The 24,554-nt window shown below is 44.9% G+C and overlaps 1 non-coding gene across 1 annotated transcript; it reads right to left on the bottom strand.

Moving 5' to 3' along the window:
- Window positions 1-917: 917 nt before the first annotated feature.
- LOC114810543 lies at window positions 918-1,055 on the bottom strand. The gene has a single exon (XR_003758239.1). It is a non-coding gene; the product is annotated as a small nucleolar RNA SNORA7 (small nucleolar RNA).
- Window positions 1,056-24,554: the final 23,499 nt, after the last annotated feature.

Raw genomic sequence — 24,554 nt, 5'->3', positions numbered from 1 at the left:
AGTGTTCTAGATGACACAGGCCAGGAGCAGCAGGGGAAAACTTTGGCACCCAAGGTTGCGAAAATCTGCCACTTCATTCAGAACGCCTTCTGACCCCCAAATATATCTCAAGGCAGCTTGGCCTAGTGGAAAGAGCGTAGGCATGGGAATCAGAGAACGTGAGCTTTAGTCCCAGCTCCACCACTTGACCTTGGGCAAGTCATTTAACTTCTCTGTGCCTCAGTTATCTCATCTGTAAAATGAGGATTATGACTGTAAATCCTTTGTGGGATATGGACTGTGTCCAACCTGATTAGCTTATATCTACCCCAGCGCTTAGTAGAGTGCCTGGCAGATAGTAAGCACTTCACAAATACCATAAAAAGACAAACAAACCAGAAGGATGAATTTCAGAAGCAGAGGCTGTGGAGCACTGACTGTACCCAACTAGGTACACTCAGGTTGCAAGACAAAATCATGAGTTAGGATGATTCACAAGCAACATGAGAACAAAATTCTTGAAGAATGATGGTAAATCAGATCGGGAGGCCTCACGGTTGGGGAGAAAGGATGTGGATACGCTTCTTCCCGCACCACAAAAATGTGGACAAATGATCCATTCACCATGAACCGTTCTCTAAATACCGTTGTTTTCTCGTCAGAGAAAAACCTACCCATTAGCCCAATACTTCTTCATTAGGGCGAGCAGCTGTCTTGTCTTCTGCCGTCGAGTCGTTTCTGACCAATAGCGACACCATGGACCCATCTGTCCCAGAACGCCCCGCTCGCCATCTATAACTACTCTGGTAGTGGATCCATAGAGTTTTCTTGGTAAAAATATGGAAATGGTTTACCATTACATCCTTCCACGCAGTAAACTTGAGTCACCACCCTCGACTCTCTCCCCTGCCTCTGCTGCCCAGCACGGGTGAGTCTTGACCTGTAGCAGATTGCCTTCCACTCGCTAGCCACTGGCCAAGCTAGGAATGGAATGGGTAGGCCTCTGCTTGTCTCTCCCTCCTGTAGCCGAGACTGGTAGAGTACTGGAAACTCTCCAGGTGCGACTCTGAGAGGGGACTACTGGCAGTAATAGTAGTAGAGAAGCAGTGTGGTTCAGTGGAAAGAGCACAGGCTTAGGAGTCAGAGGTCCAGTGTTCTAATCCCAGCTCCACCACCCGTCGGCTGTTTGACTCTGGGCAAGTCACTTCACTTCTCGATGCTTCAGTTACCTCGTCTGTAAAATGGGGATTAAGACTGTGAGCCTCACGTGGGGCAACCTGATTACCCTGTATCTACCCCAGCACTTAGAACAGTGCTTGGCACATAGTAAGGGATTAAGAAATACCAACATTATTATTCATAGTAGTAGTAATAGTAGATGTGATAGTGGTAGGACTTGTAGTAATAATAGTAGTAATCATATTAATATAATTATATTAATATAATAATCAAGCACTTATTATATGTAGATCACTGTACTAAGTTTGGAGAGAGAAGGCACAGGTGAAAATTAAACACGGTCCCTGTCCCTCATGGGACCCACAAACTAAATGTTTAAGTGGGAAGAAGGGATTGGAGACAGACACATCACAGATGATGAGACCCTAAAACACCACACAAAGAGATCAAGGCCGGAGAGGAGGTTTGGGAATCATCCACATAGTTGAAGCCATGGGATAGAATCAGTTCTCCAAGAGAGTGTGGATAGATGGAGGATAGAAGGGGACCCAGAACTGAACCTGGAGGGACTCCAAAGTTAGGGGGCGGGAGGACAAGGAGGTGCTTGTGAAAGAGATGGAAAATGAGAACGAGATAGGAGAACAAGGCGAGGACAGTGTCAGTGAAGCCAAGGTAGGATAATGTTTCCAAAGAAAGGGAGTAGTCGACAGTAAGTACTCAGTAAATATCATTGATTGATTGATTGATTGAACTGGGATTCAAATAGTATTTCAAATCTCCCATCAAGTGACCAGTCCCACAATTTGAAGCAAATCATTCATTCATTCATTCAAACCTATTTATTAAGTGCTTACTGTAAGCAGAACACTGTACTAGGCGCTTGGGTGAGTATAACAATAAACAGTCACTCCCTGCAGTCTGAGTGGAATTAGCCTGCTGACCAACTCATTAGGATTGATGAGACCCCAGAACACCACACAAACAAATACAGAGATCAAGGCCGGAGATGCGATTTGGGAATCATCCACATAGTTGAAGCCACGGGATAGAATGAGTTCTCCAAGGGAGTGGGGATAGATGTCAATCCAAGGCGAGAAGGATACATAGAATAAAATAGTATCCTAGAGCAGAAAAGGCAACAAGTCCAGCCCTCTGTCTAATAATAATGTTGGTATTTGTTAAGCGCTTACTATGTGCAGAGCACTGTTCTAAGCGCTGGGGTAGACACAGGGGAATCAGGTTGTCCCACGTGGGGCTCACAGTCTTAATCCACATTTTACAGATGAGGTAACTGAGGCACAGAGAAGTTAAGTGACTTGCCCAAAGTCACACAGCTGACAAGTGGCCGAGCCGGGATTCGAACCCATGAACTCTGACTCCAAAGCCCGTGCTCTTTCCACTGAGCCATGCTGCTTCTCCAAAGGCAGGATGCCTTTCTATAGGCAGGATGCCAATTCCAATTCATCCCGGATCACTTTGAAAACCACAGTTTGGGCTCCTAGCAACAGGACACAGCCTGTTCCTTGTGCAGCATCCTGATTGGCAGAGAAGGATGTGAGATGGCGCCTGGGAGCTGCCGTGATGTTGCTCAAGCCTACATTCAGATGGGGCGGTAAGGCAAAATGGTGGAAAATCTTGGGATGCTTCCAGATGATCAGGTGTAGGTGGGGCTGTCAGGCTCCTGTAATGGGATTAGTGGTAAGAAGCAGAGAGGAAAAATGTGGAAAGAAAATGGTCCTGAGAGTCAAAGGACCCGAGTTCTGATGCCAGCTCTGCCAACCGTCTGTTACGTGACCTTGGACAAGTCAGTTAATTTCTTTGTGCCTCATTTTCCTCATCTGTATAATGGGGATTAAATCCTCTTCCCTTGTATGTAGACTGTGAGCTCCATGAGAGATAGGCACTGTGTCCAACCTGATTATTTTGTGTTTACCCCAGCATTTAGAAAAGTGCTTGGCTCATAGAAACACTTAACAAGTACCACAGTAATAGTACGGCTAACTTTTGTTGCAGATCCACAGCGCAATCACTGCAGCATCAACTGATAAGATTCCGCCTGGCTCTAGATGGTTTAGTGGACACAGAATTTCTACCAAAAAAAGAAAAGCACAATCTCCTGCTACTGCCATGATATCATACAGTACATACTTGAGCTCTCCTTCCCCTAGAAAGTAAATTAGGCCTCTCAACACAATGTTATATTTCCAGATCAATGCTCAAAGGAGTCCCTAGTGACATAAGGATATCTTGACTCACTCGTTGTTGTTTTTTTTTCCTGGGGAATGAATAGGAAACAGACTTACAGGATTCAGCATCAGGGAGCATCAGGAAGGCTGTCTGACAACCAACATGAAAGAAAGTTCTAGTTTGCTTCTATTCCCCTACTCCTAATGGAGAGTTACAATTGGCAGCTGAAATCCAGAGGACACTTGGGCTTCGGGAGAGGTGATTTTGTTCAAATCAGTTTAAGCTTTAGATCGACAAGGAGGAAGTAAATTGGCATAGTTGCAGTTTAGGGGAGAGATAGAACACTTCAAATTTCATCACTACCTTTCTAGGATCTTTTATATGCCCAGAGCGGAGATAAAAAGCAGCAACCACCTACCACCTGTAAAAAGGTTTTTGATGGGAAATACAACCAGGTAGTTAAGATCAGTCAACTTTGAAAAGTAAGTTCTCTGTGGAGAACTGGTTCATATCTAATTGCACCCTTCCCACCCAGGAAAAAAGAATGAATAACTGTTGAATGGGTGAACGTTTGAAGAAAGCCCCTCTGTGAGCTACTGACGCCTAGGTCAATTCTTGAAATTATGGCATCTGGATTTGAATTTGGATTTCCTCCTTTTTTTTAACCCTTCCCTCAGCCCCAAAGCACTAATGTACGTATCCATAATTTATTTATTTATATTAATGTCTGTCTCCCCCTCTAGACTGAAAACTCACTGTGGGCAGGACTACCAATTCGGTTGTATTGTGCTTTCCCAAACGCTTAGTACGGTGCTCTGCGCACAGTATGCGCTCAATAAATACGATTGATTGATCGAGGCATAGTGGTGAGGAGTAGATTGAGATGACCCTGGTATGGTGCCTTTGCAGAAACCTCCAGAAGTAAGAAGTTCCCCAAGGATGAGATTTGAGAACCAGATTAAACCAGAGTGGATCCCTCGGGGTGCAGATTACTTTACCCCAACCTCAGCCTGTCCCATAGTCAGGATTCCTGTGGGTGGAGCAGATGTCACATGACATAGTGGAAAGAAACAGGCCTTAGAGGAAGAGGACCTCGGTTCTAATCCCGGCTCTTCCAATTGTTTGGTGTGTGACCTTGGGCAATTCATTTAACTTCTCTGTGTTTCAGTTCTCCTGTCCTCTCTCCTACTTTAGCTTTGAGCCCCATGTAGGACAGGGACTATGCCCAACCTAATTAATTTCTATCGACCCCAGCGCTTAGAACAGTGTGTGACACATAGAGAGCACTTTTTATGGTATTTGTTAAATGCTTACCATGTTCCAGGTACTGTTCTAAGCATTGGGGTAGAGCCAAGCTAATCAAGTGAGACATAGTCCATGTCCTACATGGGGCTCACAGTCTTCATCTCCATTTCAAAGATGATGTAACGGAGGCACAGAGAAGTTCAGTGACTTGCCCAGGGTCACACGGCAGACCGGCGGCAGAGCCAGGATTAGAACCACTAAACAAATTTAAAGCGCTTAACAAGCACCATAAAAAAAAAATGACTGGCATAGAGGAGGGCCTGACTGTCAGGAGAGCTCTTACCTGCAGTATTTGTGGTAATTGTTAAGCACTTACTATGTACCTGGCACTGTACTGAATGCTGGGGTAGGCACAAACAAATCGGGTTTGACACATTCCCTATCCCACATGGGGCTTACAGTCTCGATTCCCATTTTAAAGATGAGGTAACTGAGACCCAGGGAAGTGAAGTGACTTGCCCAAGGTCACACGGCAGACAAGTGGTAGAGCTGGGATTAGAACCCATGACCTTCTGACTCCCAGGCCCATGCGCTATCCACTACCCAACACTGCTTCTCACTACGCCGTGCAGGCCTCCCCTTCTCCTACCAGTGCCTGGTTTCGGCTAAGGTCATGTGGTCGGCAGTGGGTGACTGGTCTCGCCACTCTTTACTGCCAAAGATTTGCTCTATGGCCACAGAGTATGAGTCAGAGGAGTTTCTTTCCAAGCCTCTGAAGCCAGGAGGTCTCAGCTCAGTGCCCATCACCCTCAAACAAGGTCTCCTTGAATGAAATCACTGCAGAGAGAATTTGGCTTCCATCTCTGCAAAAAAAAGAAAATATGGGGCTCTCTTCTAAGGAAGGTCCATGGCTAGTGACTCCACACATTTCACTGGCAGAGGTATTCCAACGCAAGTTCAACAAAATGGCTCCAACACTCATTGGAAAAATAAACCCAGTCACCTTCCTGGGATTAACTCAAAGACTACTCCCTGTTGATTTTTTTTTTCAGGGTACTTGTTGAACCTTTACTATGTGCCAAGCACCATTCTAAGTGCTGTGGTAGATACAATAATAATCAGGTTGTACACGGTCCACATGGAAATCACAGCCTAAGTAGGAGGGAGTAAGATTTAATCCCCATTTTACAGATGAGGTAACGGAGACACAGAGAAGTTAAATGACTTAGCAGACATGTAGTGGAGCTGAGATTAGAACTCAGGTCCTCTGACTCCCAGGCCCATGCTCTGAGAATTCATAGAAAATTACAACTCCTGCTACAAAAAGACTTTGGCTTCATAAGTGCTCAATACAGTGCTCTGCACACAGTAAATGTTCAATAAATACAATTGAATGAATGAATGAATGAATGAATGTCCACATTTCATTTCCAAGCGGAAAAATGGGTTTACCCAATCTTGGCTATCCTCTCCTAGGAATCTGATTTTTAAAACTATTAAAAAATTCCAACAATATACATTAAACAGTATGTGTAGTATTTTTAATGGCATTTGTTAAGAAGCGCTTACTATGTGCCAGTTACTGTTCTGAGCACTGGGATAGATACAAACTAATCAGGTTGGGCACCATCCCTGCCCCACTTAAGGATCACCCTCTTAATCCCCATTTTACAGATGAGGTAACTGAGGCACAGAGAAGTTAAACCACTTGCCCAAGGTCACACAGCAGACAAGTAGTAGAACCGGGATTAGAACATAGGTCCTCTGTCTCCCAGGCCCATGCTCTCTCTACTAGGCCACACTGCTTCTCAGCTGTCCCTATATTTTAGTCCCTATTCATAGATGGCACCACCATCAGTGAAGTTAATTTCTGGGTGGGTATGTGGATGGAAGGGTCAGGGATGGGCACCATGAATGCCCAAGATTGACTTTGGTTAGACTGCTGAATGTGTTGAGGCAGCGCCTGGCACTGTTTCGGCCTAGGATATTTCAGCATCTGTCACTTCACCTCCAGCCCATTAAGACGTGCTAGAGCTGTTTTGGGTGATAATAATCATAATAATGGTACTTGTTAAGCGCTTACTATGTTCCAGGCACTGTTCTAAGTGCTGGGGAAGATACAAGTTAATCAGATTGGACTCACATTCTCAATGCCCATTTTACAGATGAGGCCCAGAGAAGTTAAGTGGTTTGAGCAAGATCACACAGCAGACATGTGGCGGAGCAGGGATTAGAACCCAGGTCCTTCTGACTCCCAGGCCCATGTTCTATCCACTAAGCCACGCTGCTTCTCTAGTAGTGATAAACCATGCTGAGCCATCCTCTCTCTCCCTTAGATAGGGAGTCCGGTGTGGGACAAGCACTATGTACAGACTGATTATTATGTATATCTAACGCACCACCTAGTACAGTGCTTGGCACATAGAAGAACTTAATACCACCATTATTGTCATTGTTGTTATTATTATAATTATTATTATTACAGTGATTATTAGCCCCCCAGGAATCAACAACCCACAGGGTGGAATGGCTTGTTGGCTATAAGGGTACAATTTGTCACCGTGAAATGGAACATCTCTGTGTGGCTTCCTTAGCAACAGACCCAGCTGTGCCCTCCTTCGGTTGCTACCCTGTTTTTGAGCGAGAGTCTCACAGCCGCTGAACACCAGGTGTCGAAGAGCAGACCATCTCTGTGGGCCCTCTACAGCAGCAAGCTGCTGCTCCTCACTCATCCTCTTTATTTTCCATCTCTGAGTGAGACATTCACATCCACTGTACAAAGCGATGGGTTTCCAGGTGGCACTCAGAAGGGACACAAGATGGAAATTATAGCACCAGCACAGGAGAAGTCACCCATAAAGGGAGACAGCAGATTGGGGAAGAATAGCCCCACTTTTGAATAGGGCCTAATAATAACAATTATAATTTTATGGATTTTGTTAAGCACTGACTATGTGTCAGGCACTCTACTAAGCACTTGGGTAAATGCAAGATAATGAGGTTGGGCACAGTCCATGTCCCACTTGAGGCTCACAGTCTTAATCTCCCTTTCACGGTGGAGGTAACTGAGGCACAAAGAAGTTAGATGACTTGCCCAAGGTCACACAACAAACAAGTGGCAAATCTGCGATTAGAACCAGGGCTTCAGACTCTCAGGTCTGGGCTCTTTCCACTAAACTGTGCCATTTGTGGTAATTAGACTGTAAGCCTGTCAAACGGCAGGGACTGTCTCTATCTGTTGCCGACTTGTTCATCCCAAGCTCTTAGTACAGTGCTCTGCACATAGTAAGCGCTCAATAAATACTATTGAATGAATGAATGAAATTGTGGCATTTTTTAAGCCTATGCTATGGGTCAAGCACTGGGGTAGATACAAGATAATCAGGTTGAACATAATCCCTGTCCCACATAGGACCCCCAGTCTAAAGGGGAGGGAGAACAGAAATTTTATTCCCATTTTATAGATGAGAAACCTGAGGCACAGAGGGGTTAAGTGATTCGCCCAAGATCACAGAGCAGGGAAATGGTGGATCTGGGATTAAACACCAGGTCTCCTGACTCCCAGGTGTGTGTCCTATCCACTGGGCCATGCTGTTTCTCGTATTTACACGCAATCGCTAAGCCATTCCTGGTGTTTACTTCCTTCCAGAAACCAGGGTCAAATTGCCTATGAAAGACCAAATTCTTGGAAATATTAAACTCCAAATAGCCAAGGGAAAAGTCATATTGAGTCACCACAAGGTTTTGCTTCAAAGGGCTTAAGGCAGGGCTCTGTGCATAGTAGGCCCTCAGTAAACACCATGGATGAACTGAAACATATCGTCTTTCTGGAAGAGATACTGCTTACGAACTTTGCTCTAAGCCTTCTGAACATATATTTAGTAGATGCTCCGTGAGCCGGGAAATGAGTTCCTTAAGTCACGTCCTGCTCCTGACCAGGAAATCAGCCTTTCCCGGGGAGGTCTGGGCCCAGGTCCCCGTGCTTGGATCATCTGGTCTTGCTTTGGCCTACTCCAGGCGTCCCATGCCTCTGCGCCTGTGAGTTCTCCCCCAGCCCCGACTTCGGCCAAGCCGCTTGTTCCGCTTCCGGCCTGTTCTCCAGCAGCCCGGCAGCCCATGGGAACCACGGGGAGGGGACGGAATTCCCTCTGGCCTGAACCTCCTTTCCCCTTCATATCCAGCAGACCACTGGTCAGTCAGTCAGTCAGGGGTTTTTATTGAGTGCTTACTGTGTGCAAAGCACTGTACTAAGTGCCTGGGAGCGTACAATGTAACTCTCCCTATCTTCAAAGCCCTATTAAATCACATTCTCTCCAGGAAGCCTTCCCTCACTAACTCATTATCTCCCCACCCCATTCACCCTCCCTTCTGTGTTGTCTGTATCCCCTAAACAATTTGATACTCATTCCACTCCCAGCCCCACAGTATTTGTGTGTGTACATATATACCATAAGCGCTCTCAAGTTCTACTATTAGTAGTAGTATTACTATTTTTATCATTATTATTATTGTCCTTGGGGTAATGCATGGAAAATTCAGCAGGATGTGTACAAATTCTCAGTATAGTTCTTAGGGAACTATCCTTTGGGGTGGATCTAATTGGATCCAGATCCTCAGGATTCTGTGTTACTAACCTTAAGAAGGATGTGGTCATGGTGTATGTAACATGGACTATTCCAAGAGCTTAGTACAGTGCTCTGCACATAGTAAGCGCTCAATAAATATGAATGAATGCATGAATGAATAGTGGAAAGAGGGCCTAATATATATACATATGTAAAGCACTTAGAACAGAGCTTGGCACATGGTAAGCGCTTAACAAATGCCATCATCATCATACACTTACACTCTTATCCCAAATCCATACACTTTGCCACTTTGTCATTTATTTACACTAGAGTGTAAGCTCCTTGTTGTATTGTAATAATAATAGTAATCATAATAATTGTGGAATTTTGTTAAACGCTTACTGTGTATCAAGTACTGTACTTATTAAGTACTTATTAAACACTGGGGTAGATACAAGATAATAAGGTCCCACATAGGATCACACTTTACATGGCGGGGAGAATAGGTATTCATTCGTTCATTCAATCGCATTTATTGAACTCTTACTGTGTACAGAGTACTGAGGAATCCCTACCTGGGGCAATTCACTTGACTTCTCTGTGTCTCACTTTCCTCAAGTGTAAAATGGAGATTAAGACTGTAAGCCCCAGGTGGGGTAGGGACTGTGTCCAACCTGATTAGCTTGTACCTATCCCAGAGCTTAGAACAGTGCCTGGCACATAGTAAGCACTTAACAAATACCATAAATAATGATGATAAATAATAATTTTGTAGATAAGGGAACTGAGGCACAGAGAAGTGAAATGACTTGCCCAAGGTCCCACAGCAGACAAATGGCAGAGCCAGAATTTGAACCCAGGTCCTCTGACTCTTAGGCCTATGCTCTTTCCACTAGCCCACACTGCTTCACTCCCAAGCACCTTGTACAGCGCTCTGCAGACAGTAAGCACTCTAAAACCACCATTTATCGATTGACTGTTTGTACGGAAAAAATAGGAGTCTCATCCAGAGCGGCTGAACCTGAGGACTTTTGTCCAACGCCCTCTTCAACTCCTGGGCCGCAGATACCAAGAGCTGGAAATATCAATTAAGGAACTTAAGCGCTTACTATGTGTCAAGCACTGTTCTAAGCACTGGAGCACTGGAAATGTGGGGATGTCTACACAAGAGTTCCTTTCAGAGATTTTTTTTTAACACTCCTATGCCCAGTGCTAGTGAGTGGAATATTTTTTGGGAAAGAATGGCCTGTTGCATTTAGCTACTTCTTACTCTTCCTATCTCGCCCCTTTCTCCACAACCTTCCAACTATCGCCTCTCTGCATCAGGGGGTATCAATATTATAACAAGAAGTTTGCCAGATCGGCAAGGAGACCACAGAATGGTATTAATTATTGTTCATTTCATTTGAATGTGTTTAGTTCCTGGAGTGCATTAAAATGCTTCCATGTTGAATGCAGTTATAAGACTATTCAGTTCTTCAAACAATAGGGACTATTACTTCACAGGAAATTAGATCTTTTTTTTTCCCTTTAACATCTGTTCCCTCTCTCCTCCATTCTGATTTTGGTCTGTGCCCCCTCCCTGCCCCTCTGACCACCTTCCCACTGCTTCTGGATCATGATCCTGGTTCTAAAAACGTGTTCCTTATGGGGCTGTGAAAAGAGCTTTCTCCTAGCGACTGGTCACGCAGCAGCAGGGAGTCCCTGCTGCAGTCACTTCCCTGTTGCTGTCTCACTCTGAGTCATGGCACTTGAAGCAACAGGCCTCACTGCACGCCGGTCTTGTCATCTGCCTCCCTCCGCCCCAACAGTCAGCAAATCACCAGCTAAGGGAAAGGCCCGTCTCTAAGGGTCTAACTGATTTGAACCGGAGACAGTCAATCCGATACGGCGTGATGTAGTGGAGAGAGCACGGGCCTGGGAGTCTGAAGGTCGTGAGTTCTAATTCTGGCTCTGCCATTTGTCTGCTGTGTGACCTTGGGCAAATCATTTCACTTCTCTGTTCCTCAGTGTCCTCATCTGGGAAATGGGGATTGAGACTGTGAGCCCAATGTGGGACAGACTGTGTCCAACCTGATTTGCTTATATCCACCTCAGCGCTTAGTACAGCAACTGGCACGTAATAAGTGCCTAACAAATACCACAATTATTATTATTATTATTATTCTAATGTTGGCATTTGTTAAGTGCTTACTATGTGCCAGTAAGCACTGGGAAAATAATAATAATAATGTTGGTATTTGTTAAGCGCTTATTATGTGCAGAGCCCTGTTCTAAGCGCTGGGGTAGACACAGGGTAATCAGGTTGTCCCATGTGAGGCTCACAGTTAATCCCCATTTTACAATGAGGTAACTGAGGCCCAGAGAAGTGAAGTGACTTGCCCAAGGTCACACAGCTGACACGTGGCAGACCAGGGATTAGAACCCATGACCTCTGACTCCCAAGCCTGGGCTCTTTCCACTGAGCCATGATGCTTCTCCGTCAGTAGTCTTTATTGAGCACTTACTGAATGCTGAGCACTGTCCTAAGCCTATGGGAGAGTTAGTAGACACGGTCCCTGTTCTCAAGGAACTTACAGTCTAGTCGTGGAGACAGACATTAACAGAAAATTGAAGCACAGAAACACAGAATTGAAGAAATGTACTGTAGTGGATAGAGCACTGCCTGGGCATCAGAAGTACCAGGGTTCTAATCCCAGCTCTGCCACTTGCCTGCTCTTTGACCTTAGGCAAATCACTTCTCCGCACCTCAGTTACCTCATCGGTAAAATGGGGATTTAGATGTAAACCCCACATAGAACAGGGACTAGCATTTAGTACTGTACAGGCCCACGGTAAATATTTAACAAATTCCATAAAAATATTATTATTTTATCATTCTATTTCAAGTAGGGGGAAGCAGCCAGGTTTCAGGACATGAACCTAAGTGCTGAAGGGATAGAGGTGGGCTGAGTAGCAAAGTGCAAAGGTGATTCAGAAGTGAGGGAGATTAGGGTGGAGAGATAAGAGGTTAGTCAGGGAAGACTTCCTGGGGGACAGATGATTTCAGTAGGGCTGTGAATATGGGGATAGTGGAGTTCTGTCAGATACGCAGTAGGAGGAAGTCCCAGGCAGGAGAGAAGGCACGAGAAATAGATGGAGGCACCGTAAGTAGATTGGTGTTGGGAGAGATTACGAATCAGTCCTATTTTTTGAGTGCTTACTGTATGCAGAGCAAGGTGCTGAGTGCTTGGGGGAGTACAATTTAACAGAATTGATAACCCACAAGGAGCTTACAGTCTACAAGGAAGTAAAGAGGCTGGTCTGAAGTAGGAGAGGATAAATAAGTGCCAGAAAGTCTTGGGACAGAGAGGGAAATAATAATAATAATAATGTTGGTATTTGTTAAGCGCTTACTATGTGCCGAGCACTGTTCTAAGCGCTGGGGTAGACACAGGAGAAGCAGGTTGTCCCACGTGGGGCTCACGGTCTTAATCCCCATTTTACAGATGAGGGAACTGAGGCACCGAGAAGTTAAGTGACTTGCCCAAAGTCACACAGCTGGCAAGTGGCAGAGCCGGAGTTCGAACCCATGACCTCCAACTCCAAAGCCCGTGTTCTTTCCAGTGAGCCACAGAAATAATGTTGGTATTTTGTTAAGTGCTTACTATGTGCAGAGCACTGTTCTAAGCGCTGGGGGAGATACAGGGTCGTAAGGTTGTCCCACGTGAGGCTCACAGTTAATCCCCATTTTACAGATGAGGTAGCTGAGGCACAGAGAAGTTAAGTGACTTGCCCACAGTCACACAGCTGACAAGTGGCAGAGCTAGGATTCGAACCCATGACCTCTGACTCCAAAACCCAGGCTCTTTCCACTGAGCCACGCTGCTTAGGGACAGGAGGCTGCAGGGACTGATTTCTAAACGAGGCGGGGAACTAGGGTCTTGGAAATAGCCCCAGGAAGAGATCGCCATTCGATCGTATTTATTGAGCACTTACTGTGTGCAAAGCATTGTACTAAGCGCTTGAGAGAGTACAATATAGCAACAAACAGATGCCCATAACGAGCTCACGGTCTATTCCTCTGCCACCGCCCTTTCAGCTAAGGGAAAATGGCAAAAGATCCAAAGGGTAGACATGGCTTCACTGAATCAGAAAAACAATTTTCAAAGACGCTTAATTGATCATGAGCCGGGGAAAATCCAGCTCCATTCCTGGCGGGACCATTCTGCCTGGCTCTAGCCATCTAGCATATCTGCAGGGGAATCTGACCTCTTGGGATTTTCACCGAACATCAAACTCGAGGGCACGAGATGTGCCGGGAGGGGGAAGGACTTCAGAAGCTGTAAAATCGAAACTTTCCAAAGATATACTCATGTTTAACCACACACAGAATATCATTTCATCATTCTTAGTTTTCATAACCTGCATTTCCCGAGCGAGGCAATGTTGTCAGTGCCATGTAATATGCACAAGGAAGCTGCTAAGAGGGAACTGCTTAACTTATTAAAAAAGACATAGAAACTTTTTATTTTGCTGAATTTGCACTTTTCGGAGTCAGAGAAGGTATTTGTTGTATTTGTCAAGTGCTTACTATGTGCCAGGCACTGTACTAAGTGCTGGGGTGGATGCAACCAAATGGAATTGTGTGCAATCCCTGTCCCACGTGGGGCTCACAGTCCCAGTTCCCATTTTACAGATGAGGTAACTGGGGCACAGAGAAGTAAAGTGACTTGCTCAAGGTCACCTGGCAGACAAGTGGCGGAGCCAGGATTAGAACCCAAGACCTTCTAACTCCCAGTCTCGTTCTTTGTCCACTATGCCATGCCATAACGTGGGTGACCTTCCCCGGAGATGGGCCACTCTGCTGTCTGATGTTGAGCATGAAGATTTGTCTTACCCAAGGAGAAAAATAAGAAGTCAATCAATCGATCAGTGGTATTTATTGAACTCTTACTGTACATTCCCAAGTGCTTAGTACAGAGCTCTGCCTACAGTAAGTGCTCAATAAAATATAATTGACTGATTGACGGGTACATGAGGAATGTACCAAGCTCTTGGGAGAGTACAGTATATCGGAATCGGTAGGCACGTTCCCTACCCGCGAGGAGCTTACAGTCTAGAGGGATCTCAGCATATCTGAGCTCGGCTGAACCCCTGCAACCAGCAAAAGGCCCCCCACCTTTATTTTTAATGGTATATGTTAGGTGCTTACTATGCACCAGGCACTTTTCTAAGCGCTGGGGTAGATACAAGGTGATCAGGTTGGACACAGAACATGTCCCAGTGGGACTCAAGGTTGGTATTTATTAAGCGCTTACTATGTGCCGAGCACTGTTCTAAGCGCTGGGGTAGACACAGGGGAATCAGGTCGTCCCACGTGGGGCTCACAGTCTTAATCCCCATTTTACAGATGAGGGAACTGAGGCACAGAGAAGTGAAGTGACTCGCCCACAGTCACACAGCCGACAAGTGGCAGAGCTGGGATTCGAACTCATGAGCCCTGACTCCAAAGCCCGTGCTCTTTCCACTGAGCCACGCTGCTTCTCCAGCGTGGTCTTAAAGGTCTTAATCCTCATTTTAGAGATGAGGTACTGAGGCACAAAGAAGTGAAGTGACTTTCCATTTCCCCTTCACCTGAAGTGTTCCCTTCACATCTAACATCCCCAAATTTTCCTCAACAACCTAGTAGAATCTACTAATATTTTTGACTTGCATGGAAGTCGTGCTCCTGAAGAACCCCTCATTACCGAAAATGTGCATCATAGTCTGCTTGCCTTGACCAGCGCCTTACGTGGGCATAAAACCATTTCTTCTGTAATGCCTTGTATCCAGACGGGCGTTTTAGCCTGCTGTCTAAAACAAGTAGTGAGAACACAAGCAATAGAAGGACTGACAATATGATCTTTGGAGTTGTGATAAAGTGAAGTTAAAAAGAGTGAAATTTTACTTTTCAAGCTGCATGAATGAAGACAAGAGATTTAGGGGTAGGGAAAGAAGACACATAAGTTTTAGAAGTTGCAGTAGTAAAAATATTATTAAAAACATAATAGGGGGTTCAAGGCAAAACACAATCAAGATTGTTGTACTGGTAGTGGCCATGTTTAAGCCAGGTTTGTTCTCTACTTCATCTCATTGGCTTGATTCTACAAGACCCTCTTTCATGGTTAATATTTTCCAAAAATTTATATTCTGCTGGGTGAGTGGGCATTTTTAAACTCCCCAAGTTATGGAAAGAAGGGGAAGGTCGGTGAGGAGATTGAAAAGATTCAGACCCATTAAGCAGGGAATGTGTTTGCCAACCCTGTTGCATTGTGTTCTCCCAAACACTCTGCACACAGTAAGCACTCAATACCACTGATTGATTTCTAGAGATAGCCCCATGACACTTATGTACATATGCATAATTTATTTTAATATCTGTGTCCCCCGCTAGACTGTAAGCTCCTTATGGGTAGGGAACATGTCTAACAACTCTGTTATGTTGTGCTCTCCCAAATGCTTGATATATTGCTCTGCACCCAGAAAGCCCTCAATAAGTACCGTTGATTATTATTAATGATAATAATAATAATGAGGATGGCATTTGGTAAGTGCTTACTATGTATTAAGCACTGTTCTAAGCACTGGGTAGCTACAAGTTAATTAGGTTGGACCCAATCCCTGTCCCAGATGGGGCTCATAGTCTTCTTCCCCATTTTACCGATGCGGTAGCTGAGGCACATAGAAGTTATATGATTTGCCTAAGGTCACACAACAGAAACAGAAACGATTAAAACCCAGGTCCTTCTGCCCCCCGGGCCCGATTGATCTATTGATGAGCACACATAACTCTTGTCCCACTTCTCTGGGTTCCTAATATCAGTACTTCCACCTGACCGGCCTTGCGTTGCACAGGTGTTTCCCCCAATCCTGACCTCACCCTACCCCACAGTAGGGAGACGAGGGATAGGAAAGGGAGAGGGAGGATGATCCTGGAGCCTAGACAAGCTGGCAGCAGTCTGGCAGGGTGGAGGGAAAGAGCAGCACAGAGCCCCTTCCCCAACCTCCAGGTAGCAACCATCAGGACAGGGCTTTCAGGACGGTAAAGTAGCTCCCATAAGGTCACAAGCGATTGGTAAAGTCCATCTCTGCCTAAGTCTTCCTAAAGGTTTGGATTCCCCCATGCAGAATTGTGGATGAGATTAGCTGGCCAAACCGTGAGGTGCTTGTTTCTGAAAAACTTTCCTGGCAATGGTTCCCAGGTTGGAATCCTGACAATCCTTCTTGGCTTGGGCATGGCATTTTGGTGGCAACAGCATTTATTAATAGTATTATTTATTATGTTCTTACTGTGTACTAAGTGCTGGGAAGCACTGAAATGAGGAGGTGAGCACCAAACAGGCCCAGCTCCTGCAAACAGCACCATGTAACCCCTATGAACTACAGCACAGACCAACTTGTCCTTTAGGTAGGACTTCAAAGACATCGTGGCCTTTCCAGGCTGGGGCATACCCAGGGTTGCCTCTCCCACACTGGGAAACAAACTTCTAGACCAGAAGTCATTGAACTTTGTCTCACTATTAAGAGCCAGGAACTTAGCAGCCCACACAATACAAGAACTACCTAGGTACTAGAAAATGAAAGAGCAATCTTTCCTATTTCCCAAGAACCCACCGCAGCAGAGTTGCTCTTTGTAAGTCTGCAGATATGTCTGTTTGTCTCTCTTTGCCTGGTGCGAGCATCCCTTGATCTGAGGAAACATGTAAGAAAAGCGGCTTAACCACCAAAGAGGACTCACAGAGATCCTTTCCAAAACCAAATCAATTTGGGCAGAGGAACTGGAGCCTCGGTTTCAGTTGAGCCCCGACTGAAAAGTCGGTCATGGTAAAAATGGACAGAGAAATCACTGAGGCAAGCTCAAAAGGCTCAGAAGGAAAGGAGACATGCACTAAGTATGCATTCGGTTCATTCCTGTCAGGGCTTCAAGAAGCAGAATTCTGACAACGTGACTGCTGCTTTGAGACTCAGCAGCATGGACAAATCATCTAATGAAGGTAACAGGAGCCAAATGGCCAAAAAACAAGGATGATGATCATTTTAATCAAATGTATCTACTGAGTACTTACTGCAGGCAGAACACTGTACTAAGCATTCCAGAGAGCATAATATAACAGAGTGGTAAACATGATCCCTGCCCAAAGTGAGCTTGCAGCCTAGATTGGGATCCAGATATTAATATAAAGCAGAGTGACCTAGTGGATTGAGCATGGGCCTGGGAGTCAGAAGGACCTGGGTTCTAATCACACTCCACCACTAATCTGTTGAGGGACCTGGGACAAATCACTTCAGTTTTCTGGGCCTCAGTTACCTCATCTGTAAAGTGGGGATTAAGACTGTGAGTCCCATGTGGGACAGGTAGTGTGTCCAACCCAATTTGCTCGTATCCACCCCAGCGTTTACTACAGTGCCTGGCACATAGTAAGTGCTTAACTAATACCATAGTAGTAATAAAATAATAATAATAAATAGAAAAACTACAGTTACATACAAAAGCGCTGTAGGGCTGAGGGGAGGAGAATAAAGGATGCAAATCCAAATACAAAGGCGATACAGAAGGGAGTGGGAGAAGAAGAAATCACTTTGTTCTCCAAAACACTTTGTACCCATAGATCTCCTGAACCTTCAGGTTTCGTCTAATCTTTCACCAGCTCTCATGAGGAAGGGAAGGTGAATCAGAGAGAAGCAGCATGGCATAGTGGATAGAGCTCAGGGCCTGGGAGTCAGAAGGTCATGGATTCTAATCCCAGCTCCACCACTTGTCTACTGTGTGATCTTGGGCAAACCGCTTCACGTCTCTGTGCCTCAGTTACCTCCTCTGTAAAATGGGGATTGTGACCGTGAGCCCTACGTAGGACAGGGACTGTGTCCAACCCAATTTGTTCGTATCCAATCCAGCCTTTGGTATATTGTAAGTGCTTAACAACTATTATTATTATCATTATTCTTATCATCAGTATCTCCGATTTAGTGATGGAAAACACTGAGGTCTCTTGGCTAGACCACACCGCAGTTAAAAGCGTTGTCGAATGGGGATTCTGGTTGCTGGGGGTGAGATCCGACCTCTGGGCCCAGGTGCCTTCTGACTCCCATCATTATTATTATATTCGTTAAGTATTTACTATGTGTCGAGCATTGTTTGAAGCCCTGGGGTACATACAAGTCAATCAGGTTGGACACAGTTCCTGTCCCTCATGAGAATCACAGCCTAAATAGGAGGGAGAACAAGTATTTAATCTCCACATTTCAGTTCAGGAAACTGAAACCCAGAGAATTTAAGTGACTTGCCCAGGGTCACACAGCAAGCAATTGGAAGAGCTGGGATTAGAACCCAGGCCCTCTGACTCTCAAGCCAATGCTCTTTACACTAGGCCATGCTGCTTCTCACCTTTGCTTAACTGACCCCATATTGCACTGCTTTGGTCATGAGTAATTAACATTCTGTGCCTGGTATGGAGGAAAAAAAACTAAATTAATTTATTTTCTTGCCAGATTGCTTCAAAGGGAGAAGGTGCTAAGAGAAGCAGCGTGAGTCAGTGGAAAGAGCACAGGCTTGGGAGTCAGAGGTCATGAGTTTGAATCCTGCTCTGCCACTTGTCAGCTGTGTGACTGTGGGCAAGTCACTTAACTTCTCTGTGCCTCAGTTACCTCATCTGAAAATGGGGATTAACTGTGAGGCTCACGTGGAACAACCTGATTACCCTGTGTATACCCCAGCGCTTAGAACAGTGCTTGGCACATAGTAAGCGCTTAACAAATACCAACCTTAATTAATTAATTAACTTTAAAATGGTGCTTTCACTAAAATTTGATAACCGTTTAAACAGGCTTCACTAATTCTTGAGGCTGGTGTTAAAATAGCCTAATAATAATAATAATGTTGGTATTTGATAAGCGCTTACTATGTGCAGAGCACTGTTCTAAGCGCTGGGGTAGACACAAGGGAATCAGGTTGTCCCACGTGGGGCTCACACTCTTAATCCCCATTTTACAGATGAGGTAACTGAGGCACAGAAAAGTTAAGTGACTTGCCCACAGTCACCCAGCTGACAAGTGGCAGAGCTGGCAGAGCCTAGGTAGTCAATAGAGGTAACACAGTGACTTGTGTTCTCTGCACAGAAACTGCTATACAAATCTAATAAATCTCATATATGGCAGTGGAAAACCCAGTCTGCCCATCTGAACACACACAACTGATGAGAAAGATAACAGGGAAGATGGAGGTGGGTTATGAGAGAGGGGAGGAGAAATGAAGATGAAAAGACGAGGGAGAAAAAAAATGGAGAAGAGATTAAAAGAGGGATGGATTAGGATGGGGAGAAGGGCGGATGGAAATGGAGGGGTTAAAACAAACAGGGAGATAGATGGAAGGAGAGCCAAAGATAGGAGAAAGAAATACAGACATGAAAATGCTATGACTATTTCACAGATTTGCTAACAAAATAGTAATAGTAGTAATAGGGAGGCAGCAGAGCAAACCAGTGCTCTTGTATTGTACTCTCCCGCACGCTCAGTACAGTATTCTGCACACAGTAAGCACCCAATAAATACTATTGATTGATTCTTTGGAAAAAGCATGAGTGTGAGAGTCAGAATAACCAGGTTATAATCCCAGCTCTATTCCAAGTCTGTTGTGTACCCTTTGGTAAATTACTTAACCACTCTCTGCCTCAGTTTCCTCATCTATAAAATGGGGGTGAAGTACAGAAGCAGTATGGCCTAGTGGATAGAGGACAGGTCTGGAGTCAGAAGGACCTGTGTTCTAATGTCTGCTCTGCCACTCGTCTGCTGTGTGACTTTGAGCAAGTCACTTAACTTCTCTGCACCTCAGTTCCATCATCTATAAAATGGGGATTAAGACTTTGAGCCTTATGTGGGACAGGGACTGTTGTCCAGCTGATTATCTTGTATCTACCTCAGTGCTTAGAACAGTGCTGGGCACATAGGCTTAATAAATTCTATTATTATGATGATGATATTAGGAGCTTCATGTGGAATGGGGACTCTGTCCAATCTGATCATCTCCTAGCTACCTCCACACTTAACTCAAAGTCAGCACTTACATATAAGTTTTTTAAAAAATCATAAATAGTGATTAGCAAGCTTTCTGAGAGTAAAAGAATTATCAACTGGGGGCTGGAATCTGGGGTTTCTAGAAAATAAAGTTTTCTATCTAATTCACAAGGTGTTTATTTTTTAGTGTTTTTATTTTTTAAGGTGGAGAGGAATTGAGGGTGGGAAGGAGTTAGGAAAGGAGAAGCAGAAGGGCTTTCATGGTACTAAAACCCAAGAGAAAAGCAGACTGACCCGAGGTGAAGATCGGCAATGTTGAGTGAACAGGAACTTAGAAACAGCTTTTCTGTCCCCCAAAATACTTTATATATGTCCCTTTGCTTCCATTCTCTCTCTCGGAGTGCAAGTGACCACGGAAATGATCCCAGCATCCATCCTTGCTACAAGTAGACATATGTGCTAACATTCTCCCCCAAATGCCGAGACTGTTGGAAGCCACCAATCCAAATGGTTTGGTTTTCAGCATTTTAGTGATGCTGCAAATTTCATTTTCTACTTATTCCATCCTGGCTCATGCTGAATAAAGTCGGTCTCTCCCAGCTCTAAAAATCCCAATGAATTTACTGTTTTACACGGGTCTAATTACCTTAGGCCAAATGGATGCAAAGAAAAATCAATGTCTTGTCTTTATGCTCTGTCTGTTGTTAGTGTCTCCCTGTTCACTGTGGCATGGAGGTTTATACAACCCTCACCCCTCCTTTTGCCCTTTCCCTCTGACCCTCTACCCTCTACTCCAGAGAATAGATGGGATTCGATTCTAAAACAGCCACCCAAGGATGGAGAGAATTCTGAGAAAATGTACACCCATGATTTCTATAGATTGGAAGTATTCAAGGAAGGACTAAAGATGCTCAATTCAGTACTTCCATTTGAGTGACTGCCTGATTGATGAATTTCATCATAACCCAAGTGAAGAAACTGAGGCAGTGAATCCAAGGTTAAACTTAGAGTTCCTGTTTCCTCAGAAAGGCTCCATCACTGTAGTTCAAAGCACTGTACTAAGGGCTTGGGAAAGTATAACAAAACCATGAGACCCATTTCTGGGTCGCAAGAATTTTGTACTCTAGCTGAGGATGCAGATATAAAAGTATATACCAGTGGAGTCAATACCAATGAATACTTTGACTATACCATGGCTCGTGAGTATATTCAGGTGGTCTGAGGGGAAGTCCAAACAAATATGTAGAGGTGGCTCATGGGTTAAGACCTGAGTTTGAGGGGGTGTTAATCGGCCCGAGGTTCTTGAAGGAAGTGGTCAGGTGGGGAGAGCTGTAGTCTGTCATATTAGGGGGAAAAGAGAGTTCTGGGCTAGTGAAACGGTGTGAGTGAGGTGGGAGAGTTGAGAGCAAGGTATAGATAGAAGGTTGGCTAGGGAGGAAGAAGGAGAGCTAAGAAGCTGGAAAGTAGAGTGAAGAGGGCCGATCTGTGCAATGGAACCTGTTGGTGGAGAGTCATGAAACTGATTGCGAAATAGGTTGACCTACTATTCTGCTGCTGTGGAGGAATCTTGCAACCCTGATGAAAGAATCTTCAAATCAATCAATCAATGGTATTTACTGAGCACTTATTGTGCACAGAACTTGAGAAAGTACAACAGAGTTGACAGATGCGTTCCCCGCCCACAGTGAACTTTCAGTCTGGTGACTGTAATACTTCATTCATTCATTCATATTTATTGAGCACTTACTGTGTGAAGAGCACTGTACTAAATGTACAATTCAGCAACAAAGAGACAATCATGAAACTGTTAATTATGCTTCACATGATTTCACAGCAAATTCCTGTTGAAAGAGCAAGAGTCTGAGAGTCAAGAGATCTGAGTTGTAATCCTAGCTTTATCAACTGCCTGCTGTGTAACCTTGGTTATGTCACTTAACTACTCCTTGCCTCAGTTTCCTCTTCTGTAAAGTGGAGATTCCAATGCCTGGTCCTCCCCATGTGGGACAGGGAAATGGTCTGACCTGACACTTGACATCTGTCTTCCCCAAAGCTTAGAACAGTGTTCAACACATAGTACACACTTAAATATCATGATAAAAAAAACAATTCTCTGAAATGTCACACGAAGTATCACAAAGAGTTGAATTTTCTCCATCCCTCTCCCATCCTCACTTTGTGTCCCAATCTACACCTCCCTCCAGGACCCAATCCTGCGCCGCCTTCCCTGTGCAACAGTGAGAATGAGGCTGAACGAGGAGTTGGGAGTGGGTGAACCCACACCCACAGATGGGTTAACACAACAACCCCATGAATGACCTTTAAGACTAAAGGTTAAGAAGCCACATTGTTCAGTAATGGCTCAGAAGCAACGCAAGCCTAAAAATCTGATTATTTTTTTCAGATTCCTTGTCAGTCACTCATAAAGACTGAAGATGCTGGAGATTAACTTCCAAAGGAATCAGGGGCTATTTTTCAGATTTTTCTCTAGTCCCATCTGAAAATATTTATTTAAAATTTTTGGGCCTTTTTCCTCTCCATTTTCTTCTCTCCCATTCAGTTTCCAGCCTTCCCACCACATGTCTCCTTTCCCTCTAGAATGGAAAGAGACAGTTCCAACTATTCTCAGCCTTTATTGCAGGGCACATGGTGATTGGAATCCTTCTCTGAAGACATACGTGAAGTTCTCCGAGTACCTGAGGACTGTGGTGACGAACATCGTCCCTATAATTTTCCTTCTTATGCATCGCCCACAGCAGAACCGGCCAAGAAGACCACTAACAGATGTTATATTTGGCGGGTAGTTTTCTAGAAGCAGCATCTGGTTGGCTCCTCCCCAGGTCCAAAGTTTGGCCCCACAGCTGGCCGCTGTGGTGGCAGAACAACTACTTGAGGGGCGTCAGAAGGATTATCTGGATCTTGGATTGTTTTACCCTTCTGGATTTCATTTGCATCTTTATTTACGTTCGACATGTTATTTACATGTTAGTTGCGCGGAGAATGTTTAACCTTTTCCCAAAATGTATCCAATTGCCAACAAAATGAAAGTCAAAGACTAAAGAGGGAATGAAGTATTGACATATTTGAATTAAGATTCCCAGAAGCAGATGTTCTAGCTAGTGTAGAAAGCCCGTGGTAGAACACTGCGTGGTCCAGAAAGCTGAGGCCCAGCCGGTCCTGGTCTTCCAACTCCCAGGTTCCAAGCAGCACACTAGCCCGGAAGTGAGCCTGGGTCAAGCCAAAAGTGTCCAAACTCACTTTTGGGGAGTCCACGTTGGTGCTCGTACTGGTCGTTACCCCCTCCTACCTCACCTCACTTCTCTCCTTCTACAACTCAGCCCACATGCTTTGCTCCTCTAGTCCTAACCTTCCCCCTGTGCCTCCATCTTGCTTGTCCCGCTGCCGACCCCTAGCCCACATCCTACCTCTGAGTTGGAATGACCTCCTTCCTCAAATAAGACAGACAATTATTCTCCCCCTTCAAAGCCTTTTTGAAGCCACGTCTCCTCCAAGAGGCCTTCCCAGACTAAATCCCACTTTTCCTCATCTCCCACTTCCTGCTGCATCACCCTGACTTGCTTCCTTTGCTCTTCCCCGCTCTTGTCCCACAGCACTTATGTACATATCTTGAACTTCATTTGTACTGAAGCCTGCCTCCCCCACTCTAGAATGTACGCCCGTTGTGGGCAGGGATGTGACTGTATTGCTATATTGAACTCTCCCAAATGCTTAGTACAGTGCTCTGCACACAGTAAGCTCTCAATAAATACAATTGAATGAATGAATGAACCATTGAGCTTGTAGACCCATCAGCCTGTTGACCAACTTTCTCCCTTCCCCTCCTCAGTCTGAACCACACCAGATTGAAACAGCCAGAAGGAAGGCTGGTGCAGGATGGAGAGTTGGCCAAGCCGGCCCAGAGCAGATGGAATTCTGCTTAATAGCAGCTGGAGCAGGCCCACAGGTTCCAGATCTAGAGCTGTCTAGAGAGTGCCACATGGGACTCAGCCTCGTGGACCCTGGAGCGGGGGATGTAGACACACCCTTTCACTTTAACAGGCCTAGGACTGGACTAGGGCTGACCATAACCCGGGCAGAATCCAGGTTGTACAACTAGCCCCTCCCCACTTCTCCTGAAGACATGTTTTTCTTGTAGGTAATTTGAGTTGGGGAAGAAATTGTGAGGTGAACTCCCTTTTCTCACCCAGAAGGTAATATTTCCGTCCAATCGAATTTGTTAAATAGCCTTGGAGTCAAAGAACTTGGGTTCTAATCCCAGCTCTGTCTTGTGTGACCTTGGGCAAGTTGTATTTTTTCTCAGGGCCTCAATTTCCTCACCTGGAAAATAAGGATTTAATACCTGTCCCT

This window comes from Ornithorhynchus anatinus, chromosome 3, assembly GCF_004115215.2.
Source record: "Ornithorhynchus anatinus isolate Pmale09 chromosome 3, mOrnAna1.pri.v4, whole genome shotgun sequence".
Taxonomy (NCBI): Eukaryota; Metazoa; Chordata; class Mammalia; order Monotremata; family Ornithorhynchidae; genus Ornithorhynchus; species Ornithorhynchus anatinus.
Note: the sequence above shows the minus strand (reverse complement) of the source record. Positions and strands in the feature narration are given on the sequence as shown.